Source organism: Cnephaeus nilssonii (assembly GCF_951640355.1).
Source record: "Cnephaeus nilssonii genome assembly, chromosome: 3".
NCBI lineage: Eukaryota > Metazoa > Chordata > Mammalia > Chiroptera > Vespertilionidae > Cnephaeus > Cnephaeus nilssonii.
Window position 1 is genome coordinate 22,844,519 of NC_137074.1, and position 22,731 is coordinate 22,867,249.

Consider the following 22,731-nt stretch of genomic DNA (forward strand, 5'->3'; position numbering starts at 1 on the left):
TATACTGTTCCAAAAGGAATTAAGAAGGCTCAAAAATATTTTAATTAGCTTCAGATGTGGATTGTATTTGACTTATTTAATCCCCATTCATCAGAAATGGTGGGTGCAGATGGTTGTTCAAAACTTCTAGGCACATGTGTTTGCCATCTAGTGGTGATGAATCATGAAAATACATACCGGATCTTTACAATTCAGAGAAGAAGAAGAAAAAAGGTCTTTGTCCTGGCAATGTATCTCCTAGTAACAGGTGATATCATATGACTATAGCAAAAAGAGTCTATATGATTGTGAGATATGTCTTTAAATTTACTTTTGAGTAGGTAATGCAGGTGCATACCACACAATCCTATATAATAAAAGGCTAATATGCAAATTGTCTCTTTGGGAGTTCGCCCAACTTGCTATGATGTGCGCTGACCACCAGGGGGCGGCACAGAACGAAGGAAGGCCCCAGCCGGCAGCTGGCAGCCAGGGGAAGGAAGGCTCGGACTGGCCCTCATTGCCAGCCAGGTCTAGGGACCCTACCCACGTATGAATTTTGTGCACTGGGCCTCTAGTTCTAGCTATAAAATGGCATACAATAAAAAGTGTTTCCCGCCTTTCCCTTTCTCCCAGTTACCTATCTCTTATTACTCAAAGGCAGTCACCTTTTTTTTTAGTCTGTTATTTCTGAGATAATTTATGCAATTTACATATACAGATATGTATGTATATGTATTAATCTCTATATAATGATAGCACACTACACATGTTTTGCACCTTACTCTCTTGTATGTTTGTTTGCCTAACATATCTTGGAGAGTATTTTTCATCTGTACCTGTAATGCTGTCCCATTAAAAAAAAAACAGTTTTATAGTATTTCATTGTAAGGGTAATCTACAATTTATTTACTAGTTATCTATTACTAGTGGCCCAGTGCATGGATTCATGCACATTGAAAGAAAATTAATTAGAATTCCTGGGGCAGCACTGTGGCTTGAACGGGCGTCTGCAGAGTGAGCGGGGTCCCTCCGGCAGGTGGGGTCCCTCGGCCTGGCCTGCAGGTATTGGGCCAAAACCGGCTCTCCGACATCCCCAGGGAGTCCCGGAGTGCGAGAGGGCACTCTGCAAAGTTACTATCGTACAGGGCGTGGAATGCAAATGCAAGTGTCCAGTAAACCAGATTCAGGACTGACAGTGCCCCAGGAACAACATAACACACGGCTGAAGGTGGAATAGAGAGGCCCCGCGAGGAATCGGACTCCCTCCTCTCTGGTTTCAGAGTGCGTCACCCGAGAACTGCTCCTGCCACGTCACCACAGCTCAGCAGCTCCTGCGTTGAGTGTCTGCACCACAGCTCAGCAGCTCCTGCGTTGAGTGTCTCCCCCACCCCCCCCCCCCCCCGGTGGTCAGTGTGCATTATAAGTACTGGCCGGTCAGATGGTCAGAAGGTCACTTAGCCTTTTATATATATAGATTGGTGGACATTTAGATTGTTTTAAATCTTTTGCTTCTAAAAATGTGTTCCAATAAAGATCCCTATACAAATATCCAACATATAAATAGCTGTAAATGGAGTTACAGAGTCAAAGGGTATGTGCACTTTAGATTTTGATAGGAATTGCCAAATTGTCCTCCATAAATGTCATGTCAATTTGCAATCTAACTAGCAATGTATGGAATTTCCTTCTTCCCACACTCTGAACACTCTGTGTTTTCAAATATTTTTATCTATCTGATTGATTAAATGGCACCTCATTATAATTTTAATTTATATTTCTCTTATTATAGTGAGATTGAATGTCTTTTCATATTTTTAAAATCAATTCATATTTTGTTTTTTAGTGAGGTATCTGTTCATATTTGTTGCTTCTTTTTCATTTAATTTGTTGACTTTTTATTGTTTGAAGAACCTCTTTATTAAGAAAATATTTGGTTGCAAATATTTTTCTTCAATTTTTCATTTTTAACACTATTTTTTAACAACTCAGAAATTTAAAACATTGGTCAGATTTATCATTCTTTTTTATTGCTTCTGGATTTAAAAAAATCTCTTGGGTTTTCTTCTTATGCTTTTATGGTTTAATATTTTAGATTATATCTTTGATTCATTTAGAATTAATTTTATTAGAAGGCATGGCTTAGGACCTTACATTCTTATTTTTCCCACTAGCTAGCTAGCCAGTGTCCTCACAATGCAGTACTTGGTAAGATGGTTTTAGAATAGTATACAAACTTTCCATAGCAATGAGAGCAGGTAGAAAGGCACTCTGGAGAATCCAAATGATGAATTCTGACACTTTCCTTTGCCTGGGCTGTTTCTCTCCATTTTCTTTCTGCTTCCACTCAGGCTGCTTTTGTTTTTGTTGTTGCTCTAATGCCTGGATGTTCCTACAAGGGTCTCCTCTCCCCAGAGTGAACTGTATTAGCCTGCATGCTTTCTGTTGGAATGAGCAGGCCCAGAACACCCGTGTGTCTATGCGGTGCATACAAGGCTGATCATACATATTAGTTGACATTTGAACTTGCTGTGTTTTTGAGTGGAGACAGACTTCCTGGGAAGGTCACAGAGATGCTCTGTGAGATGGAAGACTTCATGTATTTTTTCAATCGATCTAAACAGCCATTTACTGTAGGACATTGTTAAGAAGTTGGTATAATATATACTAGTACTTAGTGAGTATGCTTGTATTTCTTGTGTAAATGTAGTGCTTATGAATGCAAGTAACTTGTTTTGTGGATTTTTTATTCTTTGCATAGTTGTTAGTCAATAGGGACTCTGAAGTCAGCATTAAGGCTGACCTGATTTCCTTCGTGGCAGCAACTTTCTTAGGAAGGCATCGATGGCTTTTTAAAATTAGTTGGAAGGGAGTGTGGTAGCAAGCGTGGTGTCTAGAAAGCTGAATCAATCTGGCACCAGGCTTAGCTTCCTCTTCTTTTCTCTTTGCACACTCCCTCCCACCTCCTTCTTGATCACATGTATCTTCTCTCATCCTGCTGCATCTTGGAACCTTTAACCCTCCTCACCTTCATAGCTTCTTCCCTCCAGCTTATAGACACATTCAGAGATCCCCTCATCTGTATAACACAAAGACATAAACCAACCCCTTTCAGCCTTTCTAACCCCCCCTTTGAACTAGAGCATAATCTCTTACCTCTCTTCTTATTCAAGTTTGTTGAACAAATAGCCTTACTCTTTCTTCTGTCACTAGTTTATTCCTCAGCCCGCTGTTGTCCAGGATCACCTCTATCACAATGATAATATGAATTTTGTTTGGGTCAACAGTGACAATCCTCTAGTTTCCAGACCCAGGGAATAGTTTCCTGTTTCTCTCCTTATGGAATATTCTCTGCTGGATTAGTGTATCACCTCCTTCCTTTCAAATATGACATGTTTCACTCTCTCTGTCTGGTCTTTTTCTCTCAGAGTTGGACTCTGCTTTCTTTCCTACTTACTAAATATCAAGCAGCCCCTCCCCTGCGCGGTTCTGGCATTAGCTATTGTTTTTATTGCTACACACACTCTGTGGGTGATGTTATACACATTTTGATACCAACTGCTTTATAATTGGATACAACTCCTCTATATTTATGTCCCAGCTGACCTTTACCCTGAGTCCTAGATTAAAAAATTCAGCCACTGCTGTTGGTCCCACAGGCCCTCAGACATATGCCTCATCATCTACCTTCTACATTAGCTCCTTCTCCTTCTCCATTTCCCATCTGTGTCAACAGTGTCCCGTTCACTTGATTGCCAAGGACCCCAAACCCAGGGCCTTATTACCTCTTTTCTTTCCCTCACTCTTACATCCAGTGAAGCACCAGCTTTTAGTAATTTTTCATCCTATGTCTTTAATGTTTTCCCCTCTGCCATAGTTCAGGTCTTCAGCCACTCTCATCTGGACTATTTTTTAAAAAACTAATTTCAGAGAGAGGAAAGGAGAGGGAGAGAGAGAAAGAAACATCAATGATGAGAGAGAATCATTGATCAACTGCCTCCTTCACACCCCCTACTGGGGATAGAGCCCACAACCTGGGTATGTGCGCTGACTGGGAATTGAACCATGAAAGTTCAGGTTTATGTGTCAACTCTCAATTACTGAGCCACACTGGTCTGGCTGGACTATTTTAAATTGGGCACTTTGATTCTGTACAAACCCATTTTTTATATAGTTCCTAGAAGAATCTTTCAAAAATGCATATTTTACTAGGCCATTCCTCTTCTGTGGCTTCCTGTTGCTTATGGGATAAAGCTAGTCTTTTGGGCTTTATAACAAGACTTGCCTTCCTCTCCACCTGTCTCTTGCTACTCTTTACTTGGGACTTCTTTCGCATTCCACAATGCAGAATGGTTATCGTTCTCCGCTGGTCTCTGTTCCTTTGGCCAGGCTGTACCGTCATGTCAGTCCATCCCTTTCAAACTTTACATGAAGTGATGTTTTCTCTCTCCTAGGACAGCTCAGGGATCATCCCTGGGAAAGTTTCCCTTGCGGGATCCTCATCTGTTCAGGTAGCCTTCATAGGAGATTCAGAATACTCAGTACCTGTCTCCATCAATGCATTTATTCTACTCTTTTTTCTCTTCTCTTTCCCTATACTGGGCTTACAGGCAATGATAAATATTTTCATTTAGTATTCCCTGTGTGTGCTGAACTGAGCTTAGCACATATTTTAACTCAGTCAACACTTGTTGAATTAATCTTAAATGAATGAATTAATGAATGAGTGAGTGAAGGAAATTCAACAACTATTTGTACACAGATAAGCATGACATTGTTGACTCAGAAAATATATCAGAAAATATTTTTTATATATACAGATCCACATCCTTGCTCATATTGATAAAAAAATCTGAAGTAGAGAACCTTAGAGAAATCTACATTTCTTTCCATTACATTTTTCTGTTAGTCTGATTTTCTTTGAAATTGCTGCTTTTTTGAGGACTGTTAAACATATATATGTCCTCTTATTGTGATGCTGCTGAAAGTAATAGGTTAAGAGGTGAATAAAGATATTGGTAAATGTAGGTGGGTACATTGAAATGGCTTATTTAAAATCTGCTTTCAAGGCTGTTCTAAACTATTTTGATTAACAAGTTAACCAGTTGTTTTTTTAAACACCCAGAAGGCATAGGTGGCTTACTCCAGTACCAGGTGGTATTACTTGAAGGAAGGGACATAGCAATTATGGTACCTTGTTGTGACTTTCTCTATGGAGCAGTTATTCTATAGACTGGCCCAGCCCTTGAAATAGTATGTTACTAACGGAGTCTCTTAAGACTATGTTTATTGGTTGACACTATAATAACATGCCCAGTGGTTGATATACGGTCGTGGGTCACTGTTCCATATTACAGAGCCTTCATCCAAACTCAGTCATCCAGCATAGACAACTACATGAGGAAATGAAGGCCAGCTTTTGTTCAGCATGCATTTGGTAAGTTCAAGTTTCATTAGAACTAGGTGATGATATGGCTAGTCAGTGTTCCAATGGAAAATAATTTATTGTTACTTTTGGCATGCAATTTCACCCCTGCTGGTGGAGAAACTCATTACAAGGTAGAAGTGATTGCTAATCAGGATTTCTGGGCTCCATTCTCTCTCTGATAAGCCTTCTCATTCCTCCCACTCTCTGTATTTTATCCCAATTTTCAGCTGATGTCAGCATGTAGCATGTGTTGCCCCATAAGAAAGAAAACCTTCGGGAGAGTTATGTGATATTTTAAAGTATTAGGGAACAGTTGTAAATACTGTAAAATGATTTTTCTTTGTTTGGACTTTCTAATCATGACATCTCTGTAATGGGAATGTCTGAATTGGAGGAATTGAAGTATTAAAATGGCCCATTATCTGGAGACTCATTTCCTCGTGGTCTATAAAAGCTTGAAAGGTACCCTATGGAGCCTATTCTATAGCCATTCATTCCTGGAGCCCTGACAAAAGGGAACAGGGTAGAGGGGGTTGGCATGTACTATGGTTGGGGCTGACATAGCATTTATAACTGGTATGGGGTATTTCCAGGGCATTGAGGAATATAGATAGGGAAGTGGTTAAAATGGGATTTAGAGTGGGACCATATGGGAAAATTGTTACATGTGTTTTCACTTTTAATTATTTCACAATTATTATTATTTTAAAAATTGCAGCAGGTAGGGTGGTTTTGATACTTGAAATGAAATTAATAATAGTTAATCCATATTTCCCAGAAAATAATAGCATTTATACTGTTGTATGTTTTGCACAAATATTATCCCTTTTATTATTATTTCAAAAGAGCTCTTTATTTTGTAGATCACAGTGTGGCCATTCTCTAAACTTGGAGGGTGTTTGTTGTTTTGATACCTATGTTTTAGCAAAGTCTTAAGAAACAAAGATATAACTAGATAATGGGTGGATGGTTGTACTTTCCTACTATCTTCACTATGTATGAACATGCACATTATATCTCCATAAATTATGTTTAAATGCATCCAGAGAAGGTTGCTATTTAAAGATATCTTTAGTGAAAGTTTTTGTAAAGCAAATTCTCACCTCCTAATCAGGATATTATGTGTTGGGTTTTCTTAAAGCAATGCATGCAGTTGTATGTAAAATTCAAATAGAGATTTGGAATCCAACAGAAAGCATTTTTGGATTGGGGATAAATTCCAAAGTGAAGTTATTTAGCTTTAATTCTCAGTAAGATTTTACAACACATTCAGAGCGGCTCCCTCTCCCCCGAAGAAAATAAATCGGAAGGTGAGAGCCTATTTAGATGAGAACATGGGAGGCAATTTCTCCCCTCAGAGCACTGTGCCCTGTAGCCCCCCAGGCCTGAGCGGCAGGGCCCTTGGCACACACAGTGGCATTAGGCTGTCACAGGTTGAGCCGAGCCCGGGCTGGACATGGGCAAGCCTTGCTGAGCCTCCCACTCTACATCCCGGAGAAGCACTTCTGATCATGGCTGCTCCAGGCTGAAGTTTAAAGTGATAGAATGTCCAGGTGTTTTCTTCTTTCAAATTAAAATTACGTTTGCTCCGTGTGTTACCTGACCCTACAGAGAGATATACAGGTCAGAAAGCAGAACTATATGCAACTTCTCTCTAGATGACCCATGCTTTGTCTTCCTATTCGTGCTTTCCCTGGTTTCATGCATGTTCTTAAAACCCTTTAACTTCATTTGGATTTCTGGCTCCAAAGCACAACTAAAAATCAATAAATCTTTAAAAATATTTTAAAAATAAAGGAGCCCAAACCACAGCATAAAGGACAATGGCTTTCACAAAGATACAGCTGACAATTCTGTCAGGTTTGTGTTACATTAACAGGTGGCTGGTTCCACCTTACTTAACATTTGGTAAAATGTTGTTAGATCTATGGCAGGCCATGTGCCCTCATATCCAGCTTCCTTGGTAATGTTGCTTTCTGGGTAGAATGAGAATGGCCTTACCCCCTCCCACTGAGGTCCCTCATTCAATCTTCATTGTGGCAACATTTAAGGACTTTGTTAGAGTTTAGAAAAAAGCTACAGATCCTCAACTCCATCAACAGAACCACAAATATCCAAGTGTGTGTGTGTGTGTGTGTGTGTGTGTGTGTGTGTGTAACCATAATGTGTGGTTGCCTTAGGACAATGGTTCTCAACCTTTCTAATGCCGCGACCCTTTAATACAGTTCCTCATGTTGTGGTGACCCCCAACCATAAAATTATTTTCGTTGCTACTTCATAACTGTAATTTTGCTACTGTTATGAATCGTAATGTAAATATCTGTGTTTTCCGATGGTCTTAGGCTCTACAGCAGTGGTTCTCAACCTGTGAGTCGTGACCCACAGGTTGAGAACCGCTAGTAGGGTCGCCTAAGACCATCGGAAAACACAGATATTTACATTACGATTCATAACAGTAGCAAAATTACAGTTATGAAGTAGCAACGAAAATAATTTTATGGTTGGGGTCACCACAACATGAGGAACTGTATTAAAGGGTCGCGGCATTAGAAAGGTTGAGAACCACTGCCTTAGGATAAGGCATTATGATTTATTTAATATTACTAAGGCATTATTACTTAGTAATATTATTCATATTACTAAGTTTTAGTATTAGAATTATATATATTTATGATTTATAAAATAGTAAAAGAAAAAAGTACTATTACAAAACAGTGGGCAATTTAAACAGGAAGAAAATACATTGTAAAGGCAATGTAGCCCCCTTTCAATGGACTTTGTCAATGGCAGTGATCTCAGGTCAAGCATAGCAGATAGTTTGCAGAGAACCTAGGTGAGGGCTTTCCCCTCTAATTTCAGAGGGAATGAGGAAGCTGACCTCCTGTTGACAAATGGCTGTTGTTTAATGATCTATGAAGACATTTTCTCTCTACAACAAGAGTTCTTATTCTGGGTTTGGTGTTCATGTATAGAATTCAGGAAGTGCCTGACCCTTAAAATTATGTGCAAACTTTTGTAGATATATATATATATATATATATCTACACACATACATACATACATACATACACACACACACACACACACATACACATATTTCTGGAGATAGTTTTATAAGTATGTACCTCTTTCTGGGGATAGGTTCTATAATTTTCATCAGATTTCTCAAAGGGGTATGTGACTACTCCCATACTGGTCAAGCAACCATGACCTAAACCATTTAGGATTTTAGGTCACAGGGATGGTCAATTTCATTATTATTCAAAACTATTCACTGTACCTCCCTGTTCGCTCCCGTCCTGCAGAAGAGTTAGAGTCTTACCCACTGATGTTGGACTTGGCCATAGATTTGCTCTGGCCAATGAAATGTGAGTGGAGGTGGCATATGCTACTGCTGAAAAAAAGCTGTAAGAGCTATTACTCTTTATCTGTGCCACAAGACTGACATGCCCTAGAAAGGAGCTGTGCCTGTTGCCTGGGCTAGGAGTGAAGATGCCAGGGCTGAAGTTGACTCTTGAACATGCTACATGAGTGAGAAATGGACCTTATTGTTATAAGTCACCAAGACATGGGAGTTCTTTGCTGCTGGCAGCATAACAGCCTGAGCTGACCGGTCCTACAGGTGGCAATCGTAATTACATTCAGAATCCAACAGGGCACACTGGAAAACTCTAGTCTAATGAACTTCCTGTGGTTTGGTGCATTTAGAAGTGACACATTTTTCCTATGGATCTGTGTGGTTTTTCAAGGTTTCCCCATGGGGTCAGAAATAAGAACTCAGTCCTGTGGGGTTAGTCTATTAAGGGCCAGAGAGCCCATTTTGTCGGGTCAGAATCCTCTCTGATGGAAGGGAGCCACTCTGGATCTGTTTCTTCTGTCTGCCTAATGGATAGTGTGAACGAGAATTACTGATACAAAGAGTGTTGGAGGGCAGGAACTGCTCTCTGAAGCATAAACACAAACCACCTTACACTGTACATATGAACACATTGAAAAATTATAGGGTGCATATGATCTGTGGTGCAAAGTATAGTACAGGTTCATTTTCTAAAATGCTCCCTTACTTCAGGCATGACAAGGATGAAGAATAGGTGCTGCTACAATAGAGTACAATGAAAGGCCACCCAAGAAAGAAAACAGATTTCAGAGGTGACTCATAAACAAAGTTCTACCTTCCAGAAAATAAAGAAGCCATCCATTACCCACACAAAGTGCATAATAATAAGGACAAGTACTTCATCACCTCATGTTTGACAGCTAGAGGTCAGAACTCCCACAGGGAAACACTAGAAAACTTCATACTTCAGTGAGAATGGACTGCACCTGAATCAAAGAGCTGTTCTGTTTTAGGAGAGATTTGATTTATTCCATACCCCAGATTCTTTAACTACTGCCACCATTAAGAAATTTCAGTTTTTAATACATTTATTGTTTAAAAATATCTGTACTAGGTTAATTATTCCTATTGACTTAAAATGGGGAAAGATGATGGCTAGCTCCTAAAATATCTGCCCCAAAGCTTTTAATGCAATGGAAAACGATTCTAAGACACCATATTGATACAGTTATCAATACCCCCAGCGAATAATTTCTTCCTAGTCTAGGACATCAAAGAAAATCTTCAACATCTTTCATCCTAGATTATAAGACTTTATTTCACTTGCTTGATGATACTTATCACTTATTCAACAGTTATTTATTGAATGCCCACTCTTTGCCAGGGACCGTTCTTGGAGCTGGAGCTTTTCTTTGGAGACTCTGCCCAAAAGGTGGTCATATTCTAAGCGGAGAAGACAAAAATTAAGTACCAACAACAACAAAAAAGAACTATGTCATCTGTCAGATGGTGCTAAATACTCTGAAAGTCAAAGCAGAGTAAGGGAGGAGAGAGAATCAGGGCCTGGGATACCGATTTATACAGGGTGGTCAGGGCACTGATTGTGGGCATTTGAAGATCATTTGAGTGAAGAGAGAGAATGGCCATGTCAGTGTCTGTTGGAAGAGTGGGGAGTTGGATATATGTTTCATTTTACTCAGATATATTTCTGAGAAATTGTATGTAAATTGAGTTTTAGTTTAAGAATATTATAGAAACTTCTTATAACTTCTTTCCCTTGTGAATCTCTCTCTAAAATGAAGATCTCAAAGGTACAATGAAGTTATGCGCTAAATGTATATAAATTGTGAGTGCAAGTTTCTGCATATTGAGTTCACTCTAGACAGGTTACATATGTTTAGGATAAGATGCTATAGATGAATGACGGACAAGAAGAACAGTTTGATTGAAAATTCTTGGATGTAGATTTTTAAAAAAGTGATTGTTTATTTTATACCATAGAAATAAATCAGCCATGTTGCATGGTTGAGGTTCTTACATTACCTCTTTGAATTAATAACCAGAATGCTTTATTATTAGCATATGCAAATCACATAAATGCTTTTAAAATATCCAGCAGCCCTTAAAAAATGAATTTGTAGTAGGGTTAGCATTCTCTTTGTACTTTTATGTACCCTAAGGATGTGCTAGAAACACACATGTTTCAAAACAAATGCAGACAATTCAGCCCTCAGACCAGGTATCTCAATTTCCAAATAAAGGTATTTAAACCTATGACATTGTGCTCTGTCCTTTAGGTTCACCCTTCCTGGATTTAGTGATTATTTTGGGGGAGAAAGCATAAACTGTTAACAGAATACAGTGGATTACCAAGCTTGTCATCAATGCCTTTTTAAGTAACCCTCATATATAAACTTGGACTTCATAATACAAATTGTATGATCTAGTGATTGCAGTTGAAACTTCAGGGAATGTGAGCTTTGATTGCTTTTGCTATTTTAGAACATTAGGGTGATTGTTAATTTGTAGAACAGCACAACCAGCGTGAGCATGAGCAATCAAGAGAAATATTCCTCATCCCTTTCACTTCCTGAAACCTTCCCCTTACCCCCTTTCAGTAGGTAGAGTAGATGTCAGATGCTAAAGAGGTAGAATCAGATTCATCCTTTCAGCATGTATGACCAGTGCCAGGATTGGACATTTCGGGGGAGTGCTTGTGTGACCGTCATTTCCCTCCCCCGCTGACCACAGAAGACCGCTCAGTGGATTTTGCAGGTTATTAACTCTTGCTGTCACAAGTTTACCATTTATAGCCACCTTTCTGAGGGTTACCTGAGATGGTGTTTTTGCATGTTATTTTCTCTGTTGAGTTAAATAACACAGCTGTTACTTTTAATATGTAAAAACATTTGTCTCTTCATGGCAGAATGGTATTTTATAAGCAAAACACTTCATCTGTAATTTACAGGTGTACCACACCAAACTCTTGGTCTTAAAAAAATGCCCAAACTTGGTTTATTTCTCTTTTCTAAGACATCTCTTTTCTATTTTCTCTGTGTGTTGTCCCCTAAAGAGTCAAATTATTCATATCTTGGCCCTGAAATAGGGCTTGACAGTATTATAAAATAAATGGATCCTCTTTAGGCACCAAACACAACCCAGGTGGTTGAGACTAAGATGTCAGCTTTCTTCCTGGTTTCAGACAAATATCCCTTCCCTCCCCTCCCCTCTGGATGCTTATTTTTAAAATGGGTTTTCTTCTCCATCACTTTTTTAAACATACACATTTGGAAATCCTACTTCATTTTATAATGGACTTTTGGCTTATGGATACCCCCTTGCCCAAATTAGTTCATTATATTGAGGTTTTACTGTACTATATTGTTTTCATTACTATAGCTTCATAATACGTCTTTATATCTAGCAGTATAAGACCTCCAAATTGGTGTTATTAATAAAAATTGGCTTGGCTATTCTTGGCTTTTTGAATTTCAATAATAATTTTTGAATCAGTTTATGAATATCCAAAGAAAATACCACTGGGAGTTTGATTTGGAGTTATTGAGTATACAGATTAACTTGAAGAGAACTGACATCTTTATAATGTTGAGTTTTCTAATAAATATAAAATATATATTCCCTCTATTTCAGGGGCCAGCAACCTTATAAAGAATCAGTAAATATTTTAGGCTTTCTGGGCTCTATACAATCTCTGTTACATATTCTTCATGTTTCACAACCTTTTAAACACCTGAAAATCCTTAGTTCACGGATAGTTCAAAAACCGGTTGCAATTTGCCAACCCTTGTAGCTCTATTTATTTAGGTTTTCTTTAATATATCTTATAATACTTCATAGTTTTCTATGTAGAGTTCTTGTATGGTATTTGTTACGTTTACTCTTAGCTATTTGGCAATTTTTGATACAATTACTAAGAGTATTTATTTTTTCCAATTGTTTTTGCTCCTGTATACAATTGAAATTGGTTGTGTATATATTTACTATTTATCTAGTGATCTTACTAAATTTATTTATTAGTTACTAAAGGCCTGGTGCACAAATTCATAAATGGGTAGGGTCCGGCTGGCCCGCCCCGTTTGGGCCTGATTGGGACTGGGCCAGCCGGGGTAGGAGAGACCATGGGAGGTCAGCCGGCTGGGGGGAGGGGCCATGGGCAGTTGGCCAGCTGGCCCCGCCCCTGATAGGAGTGGGGGGCGGGGCCGCAGTGTGCATCAAAGCACCCAGTTGTTTTGGTCCTTCTGGCTTCTGGTGTTCCAGTCGCTTGGCTTTTATCTATCTATAGATAATAGTTTATCTAAGATTCTTTTAGAGTTGTTGCATATTAATATGTCATGTGCTAACTATAGAGATCTTTATTTTGCTTTCCAAACTATAGAATTTGTTCATTTTCTTATCTCATTGTACTGGCTGGGATGTGCAGTAAAAGGATGAATATAAATGATAATTGTGAATATCTTTGTCTTTTTAAATGTTACAATTAAGTATGATATTAGCTATAGCATTTTTGTAGAACTCTTTTACCAGATTAAACAAGATCCCCTCTAATAATTATTTTTAAATTGTTAATAAGTATTGAAGTCAAATGCTTTTCTGTATTTGTTAAGATGATGATATGGTTTTCCTCCTTTACTAGTTATGTGATAAATTATAACTTTCAAATTATATATCGTTTTCAAAGGTTACTAGTAACTTTTTTTGTAGATTCTTCAGCATTTTATACACGATTTTTACTTTTAATAGTCACACATATTTTTAAAAATTTAATAAGATAAAAATAATCTGTTATATTTGTTCAGATAATTATCATTTTTGTTGTCTTCTTTCATTCCTGAAGTTCCATGTTTTCCTTTCTTATTACTTTTCTTCATCCTGAAGCATTTTCTTTCTTTTTTTAAAAAAAATCAATACCTCTATTGATTTCAGAGAGGAAGGGAGAGGGAGAGACAGAAACATCAATGATGAGAGAGAATCATTGATTGGTTGCCTCCTGCAAGCACACTGGAGATTGAGCCTGCAACCTGGGCATGTGCCCTTGTCTGGACTTGAACATGGACCCTTCAGTCCACAGGCCAACACTCCATCTACTGAGCCAAACTGACTAGTGCCACATTTTATTTTGGATAATTTCTATTACTGTTTCTGATATTTTTACTAATATTTTCTTCTGCAGTCTCTCATTGGATGCTAATCCTACCCAATGCATTTTCATATCATATATTCTATTTTTTAATATAAAATTTCCATTGGACTGTTTTTATATAATACTAGAGGCCCGGTGCATGAAAATTCATGCACTGGAGGGGGGTGTCCCTTAGCCTGGCCTGCCCCCTCTCACAGTCCAAGAGCCCTCAGGGATGGGAAGTGACCCAGTGATCAGGGGAAGGCGATGCCCCATCACACCTCTGCTACTGCCACTGCTGGCAGCACAAGCCTCGACCAGCCCTGGTTACTTGTGCCTTGGGCCAGCCCTAGGCGGCTGGCGGGCTGAGGGGACTGGGGGACTCTGGAGGCAGGTGCGGAGTGCCTGGGCCCCCGCTGGGGGCGGGCCCCACTTTGCTGCGCCCCCCAGGGGGCAGGCTCTGCCTTGCCGTGTGCCTGCTGCCCTAGAGGTGCTGAGGGAACTGGGCACCTCCATCTTGTGGCTGTGGGTGCTGCCATCATTGAGGGTGTGACAGTCAATTAGCATATTCCCTCCTTATTGGCTGTGGGTGCTGCCATCATTGAGGGTGTGGCAGTTAATTATCATATTCCCTCCTTATTGGCTGTGGGTGCTGCCATATTTGAGGGCGGGGCAGTCAATTAGCATATTCCCTTCTTATTGGCTGTGGGTGCTGTCATCTTTGCGACATCATGAGGGTCAATTAGCATATTCCCTCTTTATTAGATCGGATCATCTCTTTCTTTGGTAATTGTGCTCATTTTTTTTCTGACACCTTTCTTTTTTTAAAATTTCTTTATTGATTAAGGTGTTACATATGTGTCTTTATTTCCCCATTACCCCCCATCCACCCTACTCATGCTCTCACCCCCTTGTTGTCTGTGTCCATTGGTTGGTTAGGCTTATATGCATGCATACAAGTCCTTTGGTTGATCTCTCCCCTTTACCCCTGCCGTCCCCTACCTTCCCTCTGAGGTTTGATGGTCTGATCAATGTTTCTCTGTCTCTGGATCTATTTTTGTTCATCAGTTTATGTTGTTCATTATATTTCATAAATGAGTGAGATCATGTGATATTTATCTTGTTTTTTATTACATCATTGAACATATTCATAAAACGGTTTTAGTGTCTTTTTCTGCAAATTCCAACATCGCTGTCATTTCTGGTTCTGTTTCAATTAATTGATAAAATTCTTTGTCATGGGTCATATTTTTCTTGTTTGTCACATGCCTAGTAATTTTTGATTGGATTCCAGACATTTAATTTTACATTGCTTATGCCCGATATTGTTGTATTCCTTTAAAGGATGTTGGACTTTGTTTTTGCCCTTGCAGATCAGTTTGATCCCTTTGATGCTTGTTTTTATGTTATCTTGTGGCAGGTCCAGAACAGTCTTTACTTCAGGCCTAAGTTACCCACCAACACTAAGGCATGACACTTGAAGATTCTACTTAATACTCTGTATATTATGAAGTTTATCTACTTTGAGTGATGGGAATGTGAGCTATTCCAATTACTGTGTGATTTCCAACAAATTTTCAGCCTGTTGCTTTTAGGTAGTTCTTTCTCCAGCCATATGGAGGTTTACCTTAGGCAAGTACAGATTAATACTTAGCCACAGACTTGAGGGGACCCCTTTGAAGATCTCTGGAGTTCTCTTTCTGTTTAGTTCCCTCCTCTCCAAAGTTCTGACCTACAAATTCGATTCACCATGGATGATTTAAGCTCTGATCTCTGTCTCTTCAACTCAATGGGATTGTCATGTTCTGTTTGAGCTCCTGCTCTTTGAGCTGCAGTTTGAAAATGCCTCCAGGCAGTCATCTGGGGCAAACGTGTAGTACATTTGCATTGTTTCCCTTCTCTTCGAGATTACAGCCCTGATTTGTCTATTGCCTACTGAAAAGTTGTTTTATCTATTTTCCCCAGTTTTCTAATTGCTTATGCAAGGAACCCCTGTAGCAATGAATCCTTTATGCACAAGAAAGTATAGACTTTTGAGCATCTTTTATATACAGGGCACTAGGTTAGAGTCACAGGCTAAATATACTCATAATTGTTTTGAATCTGTGCAAAGTTGAGATACACCCTCTGATGGCATATCTGTTCACTTCCTTTTCTTAGACCTTAATTTTTGGTACTTTCAATTTGTTCATTCTTTCTGCAAAATTGATTGTGCTTTAGTATAAATAACTATAGATGCAGGTCAGAACTACTGAAGATCTCAGCCATTTCATGGATGGGCTATTACAGTAGACTCCTAACTGATCCTGATATTTTCATTGGCATTCTCTTCCACTCCTGTCTCCTCATTGTTTCCAGAGTGATTTTTAAAATATGTAATCTCCTGAATAATTGCAAATACTTACTAATTCTCTCTCTGTTTCTACCGTGTCCCCTCCTATACCACAGTCTATTCTCAACCCAGCATCCAGAGTGATCCTTTTAAAAAGAATTCCAGTCAAGATATTCCCCTATGACTCTCTTGTGCATATGTCAATCCTTCAGGGTCTCCACAGGACATTCAGAATAAAAGTCAAAGTCCTTCAAGGGTCTTTAAGACCCTAGCTGATCTGGCTCCTTCTGACTCTCTTTCCCTTTACTCTTCTCCTCTCATTCTGTTCCAGCTACACTGGCCTCCAAACTATTATTTAAATTCATCAGGCAGGATCCTGCCTTGTGGCCTTTGAACTGACCATCTCCTCTGACTTGAATGCTCTTCCTTCAGATTTCTTCATATTCCACTCTGTTAGAGAAAACTACAGGCCCCAAATGGCCTCGCTCTTGCTAAAAGCCCATGATACCAAACGTAGATATAATACCTGATCTAAATGTAGTTTCAACCTCCCCCAGAAACATAATCTTAATCAACTAGCCTGACATTTTCTGGTCAAGTAACAGTAAGGCAATCTATCCTGTGGGCCCTCTCCATCACCCAAAGAAAGAAAATGCCATCTGCATGAGAAGCACCCATCCCTCTCTCTTCCTCCAAAGAAAAGATGTCCTGTCCCAAGAATAATATTTTCTTTTGTTAATAGCACCCTTGCCCCACTCTTCTTCCTATAAAATCCTTCTATTTTGTACAGCCCCTTTGAGTGCCCTTCTAATTGCTACATAGGATGCTGCCAATTAATAAATTGCTAATTAAAGTCAATTATATCTTCAAATTTAGTTGGTTAATTTTTATTTTTTTAAAAATAACTCTTCAACTCCTTCCAGTATTTGGTGAAATGTCACCTTCTCAATATTGTCCTGCCAGTTTAATGATGAAATCTGACCCCATCATCCTCTCTGCTTTAGCACTTCCAACTCATCATACCCTGCTCTATTTTTTTCCATAATAGCTTTTAACATCCTATCTAATAATAGACAAATATGCAAATTGACCGCACCTTTGCTACGCCCAAGCCACGCCCACCAGCCAAGCCACGCCCACCAGCCAATCAGGACGAATATGCAAACCACCCCAACAAAGATGGTGGCTAATTTGCATATCAAGACAGAGTAGAAAGAAGCCAAGAGCTACAGAAGGGAGCAAAGCTGCAGAGAAGCAAGCAAGCGGGGGGGGGGGGGGGGCGGGGAGGAGAAGGGAGGAGCAGAGGCGGGGCCGGGGAAGAAGGAAGTTGAGCAGGCGGGGCGGGGGGAGAAGGGGCGGGGCCGGGGGAGAAGGGAGGAGCGGAGGCGGGGCGGGGGGGAGAAGGGAAAAGCAGGCGGGCTGGCGGAGAAGGCGGGCCGGGGGAGAAGGGAGGAGCGAAGAAGGCGGGCCAGGGGAGAAGGGAAAAGAAGGCGGGCTGGCGGAGAAGGCGGGCCGGGGGAGTAGGGAGGAGCAGAGGCAGGGCCGGGGGAGAAGGGAAAAGCAGGCGGGCTGGCAGAGAAGGCGGGCCGGGGGAGAAGGGAGGAGCGGAGGCGGGGCCAGGGGAGAAGGAAGGAGAGCAGGCTGGCGGAGAAGTTAGAAAAGCAGGGGGGCTGGCGGAGAATGTGGGGCGGGGGACAAGGGAGGAGAGCAGGCAGGGTTGGGTAGAGTGCAGCAGGAAACCCTATTGCAGGATTTTTCCTGCAATGGGAACGCTAGTATTATATATTAAACAATTACTTGTTATGTTTATTATTTGTTGCCTCTTGCCTCTCTCTAACTAGAATGCAGACTCCACAAGGGCAGGGGTTGATGTCTGTTTATTCCTCACTGATGCACCTCCAGTTCCTAGAATAGAGCCTGGCACCTCATAGGTCCATAGTAGGTATGCATTGATTGCACGTAAAGCCGATGTCATTTCCTTAAGTAAGATGCTTTAAGTATTCTTGAACATCCAGAGGGTACAGTCCAAACTCTTCATGAAGCAGAGTACATTTCCATGAGCTTCTCCATTTTCCTGTGTCTACCTTTTTAGCCTTTCCACTCTGCCACTCTCTGAATTCCATCCATATTTAAGTAGTAATTTCTTAAACATGACTGGCTCTCCTACATTTCTTGGCAATATCTCAGGAATACCCATTGTTTTATAGTCACTTTTAGGCATTAGAACAATTTCACATTCAGATGTGAACAAGTCCAGGCTGATATAATCCCAAAGTTTATTGATTGATTAACAGTTAAGCTTCTTCCTATCCTCCTACTAAGGACGTGAACTCAGGGACTTACAGTGAAGAAGGGGGTGTGGTTTGCTCCTTCATTCTCTGTCCTTCTCTTCCCTCGACTTCTCCTTTTCTCCCCAAAGTCCAATGAAGAATGAAAGAGAAAGATTAGAGATTTATCAGTTGAGGTTATAATCTAGGTCTTGCTACCATCTCTGAGGCAGATGCACAGAAGCCTGACATAGGTGACATCATCTCGACTAATTTCTGGCAAGACGGCCTACTTACTACCTTTCTACTAACATATTCTCATGTTGGTAAAAACCCTTTTGGTCAGGATCCCTTTAAGATATTTTGGAGGAAATATTGGATGTAAAACTCAGTATACAAAGACAGGCCTGATACCTGAAGCATAATTGTCAATACAGATTAATCTACTGCTATTATTCCTGTCCTGGAACCATGATGCAATCAATTAATTAGAACCTAAGGAATTATTTGAATCTATGGACCTAACAGAGAAGTGGAAATAGTTCTAGGTGGACTCTATCAGTGACTTCTATCTGGATGGGTACAAGTTTCTAAACCTTGGTCTTCTTTTTTTTATTTTTATTTATCTTTATTGTTGAAAGTATGATAGATGACACCACCACCCCCAAGGCCTTTACAGAACTATTATCTGTGTCCATGGGTAATGCATATCCTATCTAATAAAAGAGTAATATGCAAATTAACCATCACTCCACTATACCCACAAGCCATGCCCACAAGCCATGCCCACCAGCCAATCAGGAGCAAGTATGCAAATTAACCCCAACCAAGATGGCTGCGGCCATAGAGCGAGCAGGAGCGAGGCTTGGGTTTCCCTGGCAATGGAGGAAGCCAAGCTTTCCACACACCTTGGTGGGCCCAGGCCTCCACTCAAGGATACAAAGTTTCAATTATAGAAGATAAATAAATCACAATATAAATGGCGGCAGCCATGGAACTGGGGAGAGTAGGAGGCTAAGGTTGCCCCCGGAAATGGAGGAAGCCAAGCTTTCCACCTGCCCTGGCCTGCCTTGGCCTCCGCTTAAGGCTACAAAGTTTCAATTATAGAAGATAAATAAATCCCAACAGAAATGGCTGCCACCATGGAGTGAGTGGGAGGCTTGGCTCCACTCCCGGCTACAAAGTTTCAATTATAGAAGATAAATAAATCCCAGATACAAGGGCCTACTCTTGGGTCGCTGGGGGGCGTGGCCGGCCTGCAAACCACCACAGGCCCCTCTCCCAGGCTGCCCCATGCCCCAAGGGAACCCCCACCATGATCTGGGACACCCTTCAGGGCAAACCAGCTGGCCCCCACCTATGCACCAGGCCTCTATCCTATCTAATAAAAGAGTAATATGCAGATTGACCATCACTCCAACACACAAGATGGCTTTCCCCATGTGGACACAAGATGGCCACCACAAGATGGCCAGCAGGGGAGGGCAGTTGGGAGGGACTAGGCCTGCAAGGGAAGGCAGTTGGGGGCGATCAAGCTGCAGGGGAGGGCAGTTAGGGGTGACCAGGCCAGCAGAGGAGGGAAGTTGGGGGCGACCGGGCCTGCAAGGAAGGGCAGTTGGGGGGGGGGACCGGGCCTGCAGGGGAGAGCAGTTGGGGGGGACCCAGGCCTGCAGGGGAGGGCAGTTAGGGGTGACCAGGCCTGCAGGGGAGGGCAGTTAGGGGCAAACAGGCTGGCACGGGAGCAGTTAGGCATTAATCAGGCTGGCAGGCAGAAGCAGTTAGGGGCAATCAGGAAGGCAGGCAGGCGAGCAGTTGGGAGACAGCAGTCCTGGATTTTGAGAGGGATGTCCGACTGCCTGTTTAGGCCTGATCCCACCGAGATTGGGCCTAAACGGGCAGTCAGATATCCCTCGAGGGGTCCCAGATTGGAGAGGGTGCAGACTGGGCTGAGGGACAGCACCCCCCCCCCCCCCCCCCCCCCGTGCATGAATTTCATGCACTGGGCCTCTAGTATGTATATAAGTTCTTTGGTTAATCTCTTCCTGCTCACCCTCCATCCCCCCCTGCCCCCCGAGATTTGTTACCTTGGTCTTCTTAACATTCAGATGAGCAAGTGAGTATATGCAGTCTTTTACTACTGGTTAGCTGTGTGATTATAACAAAGTAACTTCATCTCCCGGGGACTCAGCTTCATCATCCATAAAATGATGTGGTTGAATATTTAAGTTAGGATCTGGCTGTAACAGCCTACAATTCCCTTTGATTTTCTGTCTCTTGGTTTCTTGGATGCACCATGCAGATTGTACTTCACAAGGTGCATTGAGCTGCTTTGCTTCACTCCTCTGCAAGATGGCAGTTCTAGCACTCTGAAGCATTTGTTTTAAAACTTAAGTTGAATTATTAATAAAATACCATTTGTGGAGAGTAAGGATGACACAGTGAGAAAGCCAAGCATGAATATCTCAACTAGAGAATAGCCCATCTTTTTCACTTAGGCAGCCAACTCTGCCAGGGACAGAGTGGCCACTGGAGATGAAGAGAGGGGCTTGGTGGCATGGGCTGGGCATGCCTGCCATGGGTCTTGGAAAACAGAGGTTGCTTGGTAGAGGGGGGTGATATATCTTCCTGACAAAGCTCCTGCCAGGAGAGAATGTACATAACTCAGCCCTGAGCCTTTCTATAAGCACTGCCAAATCCGACAGGCAGGTAACAAAACAATGAAAAGAAAGTAATGTCAGCCTAGCTTAGAGAAGGCCAATACCGCACCTTAATTACTCTACCTAGTGGCAAAAGCTATTCATCAAGCTTGAAATAAAGTGGTTTTAAAGTCAGAAATTTATGTGACAGCCAGTCAAAGGTTGTAATTTTTGGGGCATTGGTTTAAAGGGACATAAACTAAAATGAAAACAAATTGAAAGCTAAGCAACTTGACATATGCACAATAGCGCCATGTGTTTTGACTGGTTCTTTCTGATTTTCCTACTATGTCCTTGCACCCATGTTTCTAATCAATTACTACATTTTATTCAAGCCAAAATCCCACCCTGGAGCCAAGAGGAAGACATTCAGTCTTAATTCGTTTATCCAGCAAATATTTGTTGTGTTAAATGAGTATAGTGGATAGCAGCGTTATTTACAATAGCTAAGATCTGGAAACAGCCCAAGTGTCCATCAGTAGATGAGTGGATAAAAATGATGTGGTAATGAAATGTGGGGTTTGGCATGCAGACTTATCATGGGTTCTTGTCCGATGAAGATGAAGAATAAATTCATGGACTAACAGATTTATTAATTTTTTAATTTAAGTTTTTTATTGTTTAACTAGAGGCCCGGTGCATGAAATTCGTGCATGGGGAGGGGGGGTTGTCCCTCAGCCCAGCCTGCACCCTCTCCAATCTGGGACCCCTCTCACAATCCAGGACTGCTGGCTCCCAACTGCTCGCCTGCCTGCCTTCCTGATTGCCCCTAACTGCTTCTGCCTGCCAGCCTGATCACCCCCTAACCACTCCCCTGCCAGCCTGATTGATGCCTAACTGCTCCCCTGCCAGACTGATTGCCCCTAACTGCCCTCCCCTGCAGGCCTGGGTCCCCCCCAACTGCCCTTCCCTGCAGGCCTGGTCGCCCCCAATTTCCCTCCTCTGCCAGCCTGGTCACCCCTAACTGCCCTCCCCTGCTGGCCTGATCGCCCATAACTGCCCTCCCTTGCAGGCCTGGTCCCTCCCAACTGCCCTCCCCTGCTGGCCATCTTGTGGTGGCCATCTTTTGTCCACATGGGGGCAGCCATCTTGTGTTGGAGTTACAGTCAATTTGCATATTACTCTTTTATTAGAAAGGATAGAGGCCTGGTGCACGGGAGGGGGCTGGCTGGTTTGCCCTGAAGGGTGTCCCGGATCAGGGTGGGGGTTCCCTCGGGGCATAGGGTGGCCAGGGCGAGGGGCCTGTGGTGGTTTGCAGGCTGGCCACGCCCCCCGGCGACCCAAGAGTAGGCCCTTATATCTGGGATTTATTTATCTTCTATAAATGAAACTTTGTAGCCTTGAGTGGAGGCCAGGGCAGGCCAGGGCTGTGGGAAGCTTGACTTCCTCCATTACTGGGGAAACCCAAGCCTCCTGCTATCTCCGTGGCCACAGCCATCTTGGTTGGGTTAATTTGCATACTCACTCCTGATTGGCTGGTGGGCGTGGTTTGTGGGCATAGCGAGGTACGGTCAATTTTCATGTTTCTCTTTTATTAGTGTAGATGTATTAC